The sequence below is a fragment of the Macrobrachium rosenbergii genome, chromosome 48 (genome assembly GCF_040412425.1).
Source record: "Macrobrachium rosenbergii isolate ZJJX-2024 chromosome 48, ASM4041242v1, whole genome shotgun sequence".
Lineage (NCBI taxonomy): Eukaryota > Metazoa > Arthropoda > Malacostraca > Decapoda > Palaemonidae > Macrobrachium > Macrobrachium rosenbergii.
Window position 1 is genome coordinate 1,511,947 of NC_089788.1, and position 12,044 is coordinate 1,523,990.

General features: G+C 36.3%; 1 long non-coding RNA gene across 1 annotated transcript; it reads right to left on the bottom strand.

Annotated features, from left to right (window-relative positions):
• Positions 1 to 842: 842 nt before the first annotated feature.
• Positions 843 to 10,343, bottom strand: LOC136831168 (uncharacterized). The gene is made up of 3 exons (XR_010850790.1): positions 10,234 to 10,343; positions 3,235 to 5,495; positions 843 to 3,125 (listed from the first exon to the last, which is right to left on the bottom strand). It is a non-coding gene; the product is annotated as an uncharacterized lncRNA (long non-coding RNA).
• Between the last annotated feature and the right edge of the window lie 1,701 nt (positions 10,344 to 12,044).

Sequence of the window (12,044 nt, forward strand, 5' to 3'; positions counted from 1 at the left end):
CTTAAATTTCTTACCCTTGCAAAAACAGATAAAATATTTAATGATATTACACAACAGTTCACGCTGGCATTTTCCTTTTATTCAGATGAACTTTTTAACAGCAGATTAAATCTTTTAACAATTTTTATCTCGGTATAGCATGAAAAGGTTTATTGCTAATAAAACTGATATTGCAAATCAATAACACAACCAAGCTATGGTGAAAGCTGAGAGAGAGAGAGAGAGAGAGAAATTTTGCCAAAAGAGCATCAGGATTCACATATAAATAATCTTTACAAAGTATCTGAGACTCCACAAACTAATATTTATATAAAAAAATAACAAGCTAAGATTCATAATACTAACACTTATCATAATGAGCAATTTCTTCACAAAATATTTTCTATAGAAAGGTATATGTGTGTATTGGTCACTTGCACATTTTTCACAAAGCTGGGAGAAAGTGCAGATCATCAAGTTACCAGTTTTTTTAGGAATATTTAACAAGTACCATAAACAGGTACTGTATTAATTTTAGAAAGTTAGGCTATGCAGGTTATGATTTTGCAACTTCTCCCATGAAATTCATGTGGATAGTGATTGGTTTGAGGCCTTACTGTATTTTACATTGTCATAGGACATTGGGACAGAACACCTAATGCCCTTCCCAACCCAAGCAAACGAAAATAAGGTGGGGGAATGGGAGATGACATAGAAAATTAGGCCAACGGCAAAGCGCTGGGACCTATCGGGTAATTCAGCACTGAAAAAAATGTTGAAAATTGTCAGAAGGTGGAAAGTACATAGGAAGAAAGAATATAAATGGAGGTGCAGTAAACGGAATGAAAGATGTTGCAAAGAACCTCAAGCAATGCCTACAGTGCACCACGAGGTATAATGATGGCACTGCCACCCTTCGAGGAAAATACAATGGGGAACGAGTGGAAAACCGTTCTCCCAAGAGACAGCAAATGATAACTTGTGATCATTATCAAGGCAAGTTCTAAATACACCAAGAGCTCAACACACACATGAGCTCTTCACCAAAGTAAATATGAATGGGATAAATTCCAGAGCTGCACAGATGTGTAGTCCTCAGCATTCCCTAGACTATGGTGGGTCTTTAATGGTTAATTGATTGCTAGACTATAGCAGAACTTTAAATATTGGATAATTAAAAATTCAATGAACTACACCATATCACTACAATACTCATTAAATGACACGAACCAATACAACCAGAGATGGAAAAAATAAAGGGCTGCAAGAAGTCTAAAATGCAATCTTTTAAGGGCTATGTAGGATGTAATGCAAGCAGCAGTGTCTCCTTTAGGAAACCCATCCTTTGAAGGCGGTAAGATTTCTGCAATAAAGTAAGTTGTCACCAGACAAAAATTAATGAATTCAATAATGGAATTCATAGGATGCGATGGACTGATATGTCTTGTATATTATATCTGCTTTTCATGCTTTCTCTATGCCAACTAACTGGCAATTCCTTAGGATTAAATGTCCTGACCTAAGATCTCTAAAAAGCTAGCAAAATAATGAACAGACAATTTATGGAGGCAGATAGGGAGCCAATACTTAAAATGGCTTGCACCTCTTTATTAATGTTACCTTTTTAACACTTACCAACCTGATAAGATTCATATCCAGGTTACCATTACTCCATATGAAGTATGATATTCAGTAATTAGATTAAAGGTTTTTATTTTGGAAAAGCAAATTCAAGTTTAACACCAGACTTCTGATATTGCAAAGACTGGCAGAAAGATAAGAGACCCCAGAAATTTGCTTGTGAGACTTCTTGAAGGCAGAGGATGCAGGAAAAATAAACCAGCTCCTACAGGTAAAGTAATGTCAAGTGTCAAATAATGTCAAAGTGTTAGGTTCAAGACTAAAAAGTGTAATCACAGAAAAAGTTGCAATACAAGAATGTCAACAACCTTACAATACTCAAAGTATTATAACTGCAATACATTTGCAACAGCAAAACAAAACATTTCTAAAAAATTATATATCAAACTTGAGTTATATAAAGGACAACTCATAAAACATGTTACAAAAATCATTTTGCCAAAACACACATCCCTTTTATGCAGCAGCAAGGTAGCACACTATTGCACAAAGAAAATGTCAATATATCAATTCGGCATAGAAAATTTTACACCAGTAACCTTTAAATAAAAAAATATTAAGGAGAAACAGTTATGGCCTAGCATTTACAAAATTTGGATTCATTCAATATCAAAAATTATTAGTACTGTAATTCAAAGATAACAAAATATTTGGAAGCAGCCCAACCTCCATGAATTTGTATGTGCATAAGACTTCATAAAAAATTTAACTTTAAACTATAATCAAGTAACCTGTCACATCCACAGATTACCAAACTAACCTTCTCTTATCCAACTTAGTCATATCTTTTATCCAGATGTGGGCACAGGCAGAGATAGGACAAGAACACCTGCACACGACTACACATATACAAAACCTCTCTCATATGCAAGTTTCTGTTATAATGCCTACAATTGCTCCAAGTACAATCCAGACAAATATTCAACTTTCTTCATACATTCAACATTTACAGCTTATTTGAATTCACCATTTGGGGCCTCATCCCACAAACATTCTTGCATGTGCGCTGAACATAAATGTAAAAGATCTTCCCTTCTGTCAATGAACCGAGAATCATTATTACTACCCTGGACTCTTTAAGGGATGATATTTGGTATTAGGCCCAAGTACAGGCAACGGAGGTCAAGAATATCCTTCGTGAGGGAAGCATTCCTTCACACTTTGGTATATCATACATTCACAACCAAACACTTGTCACCAACACCAACTTCAGTTAATTTCCCCAGTTTTCAAAATTATTACATGAAAAACTATCTACTGCTTCAACCATTCTCAATTTTGTACACCCCCTTCTTACACTGTTGATGATTTGAACTAAAGGTTCTCTGCTTTCTGAGTTTCCTTCTCACCTGTTCCCTTCAATCTCTACGTACCTGGCCATCCAACTTTTTTCATTCAACTCTGATCCACCTGTAACTCATTTAAAACCAAATCCACTCCTAACAGGCTACAAATGTAATCTGGTCTCATTAAATTCTATTAATTGACATTCATCTGAAACATTACTAAGCAAACCTTCTGGTTACCCTGAACCCCTCAAAACATGCAGAAACAAAAACGTTGCTCAGGACTAGCAACCTTATTCCATAAATCAACAGCTTAACATTGTGCTACGGGCTTGCTATAGAAATTAGAACCCCAGGTGTTCTTGCGTTTAACTGTAGTTTTGCTGGCAGTGCTATCAGCATCACTATCTTCAGGTATCACCGACTTGCTAGGTGATTTAGGAGCCAGCTCTAAATGTTCATGGTCTGGGGCAATTCCAGCTGAGGGGCCAGCTCGGGGAAGAACCTGGTAAATGTCTAACTGGCGTATGATGGAGGATTGGGCTTGAAGGGACAGGTGATCCTAAGATTTGAGGTTGGGCAGGAAGTCGAATGATCTTTATTTGGCCTGCCTTCCACTGCTGGTATGCGAGGGGATCGGCTTTCAGTCCTAGTTGCTTACGGATGTCATTCAACTTATTCATCTGCTCCACAATTGCCTTTTCACTAGAGCCCATTGCTTCCATTACTCGGGACTTGACACTATTTGGTAATACACCGCCATGACCTGGAGCATATGCTTCAAGGTATGTGTCAGCTGCCTTATTGGGTAAGTCAGTCTGTAATTTAGCCTTCATTGCTGCACAGTAAGTTTCCCACTCATTGTCATAGTCACTGTAGTCCTCCGCTCGCCACTCTGGAGGATTGCTGTTGAAAACCATGCAATGGGGAGACTTAGCGACTGAAGAACGAGGGCGAAAGATCTTGACCCATGATACTAAGTGACCCACAGTGGTTGGTGTTTTCTGGACCCTGTCTTCTCCAGTGAGGTATAATGATCCCATGTGGTACCTGAATGGATTATCCATTACCTGATCATAGTTTTCGAGTGCGATCTCAACATCTGTAGGCAGTGGGAACGTGTTGAATACCGGAGACTTACTGATCACCTCTAACAGTGCACGCTCAACTCCAATTACGCCAGCTCCTGCTGGAACACCTGTGGTTCTAATTTCTATAGCAAGCCTGTAGCACAATGTTAAGCTGTTGATTTATGGAATAAGGTTGCTAGTCCTGTGCCAACGTTTTTGTTCCTGTATGTTTTGTGGGGTTCCTGAGTGTAACCAGGTTTGCTTAGTAATGTTTCAGATGAATGTGTAATGTAATATGAATTTAATGAGACCAGATTCACATTTGTAGCCTCTTAGGAGTCAGGATTTGGTTTTAAATGAGTTACAGGTGGATCAGAGTTGAATTTAAAAAGTTGGATGGCCAGGTATGTAGAGATTGAAGGGAACAGGTGAGAAAGAAACTCAGAAAGCAGATAACCTTTAGTTTAAATCATCAACAGTGTAAGAAGGGGGTGTACAAAACTGAGAATGGTTGAAGTAGTAGATAGTTTTTCATGTGATAATTTTGAAAACAGGGAAAATTAACTACCCAATTGAATTCTCCCAAAATTGCAGCAACATTATGAGATTTCAGTGGTTGATAAAACTTTTTACAAAAAATAAAGCTGATTTATATAGAACACTTTCTTTAAACTATGTGCACAAGATTAACCCAGTGGCTACCTTCTTAAATAATGGAAAACTTAAATGCCACACTGTAGCTTTTTAAAAATGCATTAATACAAATATTGCTTTACATTCAGAAAAGACATATCAAAGAAATTTATTTTACCTCACTCATTTGTACTGAAACATTTTTTGTCGGGTTATTTTCAGGTCCAGAATCAAAAGGGATTATCACCACACAAACAGGAAATGCATTACAGCACTCATGTTACTTTCAGTAACTAAGAGCCAAGGAACACTGGCTGTGAAGTGAATGGAAATAAAAGCATGGATGCAAAGTAGGAATTTTGCATGCTTCAAAAACCCTTTCTCAATTTGACTTGGCAATGAATGACCTTGAACCTTACATTACCAATTTACTTGAGCATTTCATAATGACTGAGCACCTTAAAACTGAATTTGCTATCAGCAATAAGAATTAAATATTCATAAAACTCATGCAATTTTTTCCAGACAAACCTATCAATCACAGTTAGCCCCCACAGTTGGAAAAGGTCAACTGTTGGGACTAATCATGACTGACAGTTTTGTCATAAAACAAGTAAATTTTAAGACTGCTAAAAAGTTGTTCAAGTCAATGGTTATGGCACTGGAAAAAAATCCATGTCATCTTTCGCACTCAACACAAAAAGTATGATCATCAAAGATTCTTCAACTCAAACACCATTTCCAGTGATTAATACTTTCATTTTCAATGCTGTGATCTTGAAGACGGCACCTGAAGACCTCTTGCAGCCTCTTGACAAATTTATCCTCGCAAAAACCATCGCCTTAGTGGTTCTCCGTGTGTGAACAATTTACCTTGAAGTATCATCTGTAATGAAAGTAAGTTTTCAAAACTATTGCCAACAAGGTTCATTCAACTTTTAAGGATAAGGTTTAAGTTACTGTTTTCCCCAAGCAACACCTCAACTTAAAATGACCATAAACTAATCAGCTCCCACGTTTTGGTTTTTTTTTTTCATTTTGCTACCATTTCAGATGTGATAAATTTTTAAATACAAAAACTCTCAAACTGACTGTTAAGTTTAAAGTGCAGGTTAGTTTAGGTTTGGAACTCTGAACTACCATCAGCTGTAAGGTACCTAGAAAATATTCAAGAGCAGCCATAATATTATAGTCTTTGTTACTTAACTGACATTTATTACTTATCAGAAAGGCTAGACCGCCAAAGTTTAACTTGAGGTGCCACTACTAAACCACTGCCCAATCTAAGGATAGGGGGTACCAGCACCAGTAAGTAGGGAACACTACAGATTAATCCTAAAGGTTCCAGCATTATAGGCAATTGCTGTCAGCATTTAGTATTACTTGACAAAAGTTTAACAGGGAACAACAAAAGCTTTCTTTCTATCCAAGCAAAATTATTACCAGTAGATTAAAAGAATGCATACTATTTTGCATGATTGTGCAGGAATTTAAGGAAAGCTGACAAAAACTTTACAAGAATGACGATTCCATTAAGCAACGACTCCAATTTACACAACAATCTACAGCACACTAAAGCTCTTATAATAAATATTAGCCATGATTAGTCATGGGGACATTTACCAAGATTATCAGCCTGTCTAACACTAATGGTTACGCAAAAGCAACTGCAGCATTCCAACACAATTAAAATCTTTCACAAAGGAGGAAAATTCTCAATCTAACCTTGACAAATCCAACTGATCTTAAAGTATAATCAAATCTGGCATTTACATTAGGATTAAGGAAAGGGCTCTCTGAACCTCTGGACCCTTTATTACTTTACACTTCAAAAATGTATCAATGCCCACTTCTCCCGTTTCTCGAGAACATGAATTCACATTAACAAACCTTCTCACCTACAAAACCTTTAGGTTGTAATGTATGTAATCAACTGGAAACAAGAACTCTCACTTAATAAAAAATATACAGAAAAGCATATATCATCATCTTCCCAGCTGGCATGTAGAAGTTCACTGTAAAATGGAGTGGATGGACACTTTTTCAAGCATGCCCCTCTTGTGTTCCTGCCATCGAATTGACCTTCAAAAATGGTGCACCACTTCAATAAACCCGGCATCCTAAACTCAATTCTTGCTAAATCAAGTTTGAAACAACAAAAATGTATCCTAAAACAATGCATTTAGTAAAATACTTCCATACATTAACTGCATACTACCAAAAGCAAAGCAGCTATACACTAGCCCTGTTCTTCAAAATTACCTGGCTGCTGTTTAGCTTAAGACCGGGCTGTACGTTAATACATTCCTATGGTAAAACTGTGGACTACTGCCACACCCCTCTAGTTTAGCAACTACCAGTTTACAGGCGAAATGGCCAGCGCTTAATATCAGCCCCTTGGTGATGAATATAAAAACATAATCGGTAATTCTATATATTAACTCTGCACCTGTTTTTACCTTTTCAACTAGTTTTTTCTACACATTTAGGGGTTCTGATACTGGCGGTGCATCTGTTCGTTTTCAGCCAAATGGAATGTCCCTTCGCCGTGTTTAGTACTGGCCCGGGGGGGAGGGGTACCCTTACGTTAAGTTATTGCACTTGCCAGACGGGACATGAACCATTCGAAACAAGACGCACCCGTGCTCTGTCTTGCGAAGATCGTGTATGGAAACCCCTTGTTGGAAGGACTTCGGGGGTTAATTACACTCGAGCGCCAAAAATTAAAGGTAAATTCATAATTAGCAACCAAAAAACTGTAGAAAAAGTTAAGTTAGACAGTAAATATTTCAGGTGACAACTGGCATGAATCGGAGCTATAGTTCTACCGTCTTTTTTTTTTTTTAAAGGGACATTTTAAAGTAACCACTTTCATAAAGGTCATATAACCTGTTTAGGCCATGATATTTAACTGTCCCAGCTGACTTCACTAAGCTGGAAAGTGAAGGAGTTTGCGCCTTGACTAACAAACCACTATAATTTGGTTATTAATAATTACCCTAAAAGACAATGTACACAAATTTCGGTCAAATTTTTTTACCATGGATATCTAATATTTTTTACTGAGGCTATCATATAGTTTTTTGATATTTGATTCATTCAAGACATTACCAGGCAGCACTCAACATCTAAAACAAGGAGAACATGGTAGGTCCTTCAAATTTATAGAAACGCTAGGCCTCTGGAAACAGATGATTTGCGACGATGAATATTGTGCCTTGTTGTTGAAATGCAAAAAAAAAAAAAAATTAAAGTTTCGACAAATCAGAAGACGGTCTGGTAAATCCAAGCAAGAGCTCCGCACAGACTCCATGATTTTCTATATTTTTAGTGCTGCTGATGAAGGCGTGGTTTTTGTTTTTGTCAATCTATTGTTGGGGAAAACGCGGGGTTTTGGGTGGGGGAAATCGTCTTTTGTTTTTGTTATGAATTATACGTCATCAAGGTACAAATGCTCAAACCTGATTGGTTGCTTTGTTTCAAGAATATCCAATGCGGCTGTTTTACCTTTTCAACTGTATTTTCTACATTTTGTTCTGAATGGCGGTGCATCTGTTTGTTGTCTACAAAATGTGCGCGTGTTTAGTACTGCCGGGGTGGGGACCCATGGATTGCACTTGCTGGACGGGATATGAACCGTCTGCAGTGGGTGTTCTCTGTCTTCTTTGAAGGCTATGGAAACCCCTTGTTGGATCTTTGGGGTTTTCCATGGACGCGAGCACCAATAAATGGAACTAGCAACCAAAACTGTAGAAACAGGTTGTGAATACGCGAGCTTTCTATAGTTCGTGAACTATACTATTTAGTACTAACCAGTAGGCCATCTATTTAAGGTAAGTGAAGAAACTGGTTAGCTCCCTATACCAATGGGTAATAGCATTCAGGGTGGACAACATACAACTTCAGTTAATTACATGTTTTGGCCGTGTAAATTTCACATACAAAAAATAACTGTAATTCTAGACAGACAAAAAATAACGGTAAATTCTTTCGACATACAAAAAATCCCTGTAAATTCTTACCATACAAAAAATGTGGTAAATTCTTATCGACAGACAAAAAATAACGGTAAATTCTTATCGACAGACAAAAAATAACGGTAAATTCTTATCGACAGACAAAAAATAACGGTAAATTCTTATCGACATACAAAAAATAACGGTAAATTCTTATCGACAGACAAAAAATAACGGTAAATTCACGACATACAAAAAACGGTAAATTCTTATCGAGAGCGGTAAATTCTTATGGACAGACAAAAATGTAAATTCTTATCTCAAAAAATCTAATCATTTATCGACAGGAAAAAATAAAGGTCAGATTCGTTGAAAGTACAAAAATTTAAATTCTTATCGACAGACAAAAAATGTAAATTTTATACAGACAAAAAATGTGAATTCTTTGACAAAAAATAACGGTAAACTCGACAGACAAAAAATAACGGTAAATTCTTACGACCACGGTAAATTTTAACAGACAAAAATAAAGTAAATTCTTATACAGACACGGTAAATTCTTATCGACAGACAAAAATAGCGGTAAATTCTTTCAACAGACAAAAATAAGGGTGGACAGACAGACAAAAAATAACAATTCTTATCGACAGACAAAAATAACGGTAAATTCTTTAATTAGATGTTAACTAAATTCTTATCAACAGACAAAAATAACGGTAAATTCTTATCGACAGAAAAATAACAGTAAATTCTTTATACGACAGTAAAATCTTACGACATAAAAAATAACGGTAAATTCTTATCGACAGACAAAAAATAACGGTAAATTCTTGACGAGCAAAAATCCTATGGGAACAATCAATTTCCAAAGTAATACCTACCCCACCCCGCCCCCCTCCCGGGAGCTCTTGCTTAGTTCTAACCAAAAATAAATAAATTTTCTAAGTTTCGGCAGACCAGAAGATGGTCCGCTACCCTGCCTAGGCTACGAGTATTCAACAGGCTTAAGGAGCAACTTAAATTAGGCGGCGCCAGGCCCACAGGCCCAACGAGCAATTGCCCTGAAATTTGCAAATGGAAACCATTTGGTTAGGTCAGACATATTCGAGTATTTATCCTTCATTTACACCACGCACAATCCTAAACTACACATTGGGAGCCCGTGAGGGATAGGCCTATGGAAGCAGTTGGACACTGGCTTAGGCCTCGTTCTAGCCCAACTGACCTAGCCTAGGGTCAGTTAAAGTTATAACCGAAATTTTCTTTTAAAATAACTATAGGTCACAAAATTCAATCTCCATGACGAGAATATGTAAAAAAAATAACCTAAATTGCCTATACACCTGCTTAGGCCTAGTCGGCCTATGCTTGTAATTGGGGAACCTTCAGCCTACGTTCTGCTTCTAAATTAAATTTATGAAAATCCACAAAAACTCGGTTGATATTCGTTCTTCGGAGCCATTTCGGCTCCCACTCAACACTTGCTGCACTTGGGGAAGCGACACTTGCTGGGGGCAAGTTGACAGTTGATGAGCCACGTGGCAGAGAGACAGACCCCTAGGCAATCCTTATGAGTCAAAAAAAACAAAATATCTTTACACCTAAGCAGAGTTAATATAAATCAACTGTAATAAATGGACAGGATAAACATTTTGAATATGAACTTACAATAAAATAGTGGTAAATGGCCACACTGGGTTCAGAAAAGACATTTATCGGAATACTTGTCACTGTCTCTTTGGTCGAGTAATGGCCGGCGACAACGATGTCGTGTTAGTTCCCCTAATTTTCAAAAACTTTAAGTTGTATTATATTTCTTTCACATTATTAAAACTTGTTTTGATATGAGTTAATTTTTTATAAATCCATAAACGGTGTCCTTATATAGGCGATAATCCAATTGAATGAAGAACCATTGTGAAACTCCAATTCAAAAAGCATAGGTATTTTGGCTTCAGAAGGAAGTAATGGCAATTTTCCCCTAATTTAAAAAAAAATACATATAATTCAAGTACTTGGAAAAGACATTTTCGCCATTGATGATAAATTAATGCTTAGAAATGGACATTTACGGGTCTATCCAAATTCGTCTGCTTCTTTTGTTGCCAAACACACTTGACGGGGAACACCTTGAATTTATATTTATTATATATGCCATTGATTTGTCCTGTTTTCAGATGACACCAATCTTATTTTACATAAACAATATTGAAGATAAAAAGGAGAAAATAATTCATGTTCTTACCAGTGTTACGGAATGGATAACATGCAGTCGAAAATGGCTGAAAATAAAACGGAATTTGTGTTGGTAGGAAGGGAACATGATTTGAGAAATTTTGGTGATTTTCGACTCAATATAAATGGTAATGTAGTTCTGATGAATGGACGATATTATAAGAAGTTGAAACTGAATGAAAATAAAACTGAATTTATGTTGGCAGAAAGGAAAAATGATTTTTAAAACCTTGGTGAATTTTGGCCATCATCTTAGAAATAACGTCTGTCAAAAATGTCTTGATGCGTGTTCTGTGAAAAAACAATTGTGATTAATTGTGTCATAAGCAGAGTGGACTATTTTAACTCTCTCTATCATAACCTACCTAAAATACAACATAGGAAGTTACAAAATATACTAGAAAGAGCGGCAAGATTAATAAAAGGTGTTGCAGTGTGGCAGGATTACGCCTGTATTGTTTGAGTTGTAATGACTCTCCATTAAAGCTAAAATAATGCTTAAAATATGTGTAATGACCCAACACGCTATCAAGACTGGGAGTCCAAAATACCTGAATGACTTGTTGTGTGTAATAGAGTTACAGGTGGATTCAAGTTTTAAGCCAAGGTGCAGTTCGACATTGGGATTTAAAGCCTATTATTATATATATATATATATATATATATATATATATATATATATATATATATATATATATATATATATATATATATATATATATATATATATATATATATATATATATATATATATATATATATATATATATGCCACTCAAGGTTTTAAACAATAAGCTCCCACTCGATATCAGGAGGGACTGAAAATATCAAGTCGTTCAAGAAAATTTTCAGATATTTAATTTCTGAGTGATACGACTATTAATATGGAATACTCCGTACAATAAAAGAAAATAATCCCAAAAATGCCTACGATGAATTGAGAGAGAGAGAGAGAGAGAGAGAGAGAGAGAGAGAGAGAGAGAGAGAGAGAGAGAGAGAGAGATTTCTGAGTGATGCGACTATTAATATGGAATACTCCGTACAATAAAGGAAAATAATCCCAAAAAATGCCTACGATGAATTGGGAGAGAGAGAGAGAGAGAGAGAGAGAGAGAGAGAGAGAGAGAGAGAGAGAGAGAGAGAGAGAGAATTTGACTTTGATGCTACTCAAATACTTTACGGGTTAGTTGTATCGTTTTCTTTTTCTCACTACTTACAGAAAACTTAAAATAATTTAATGGGAG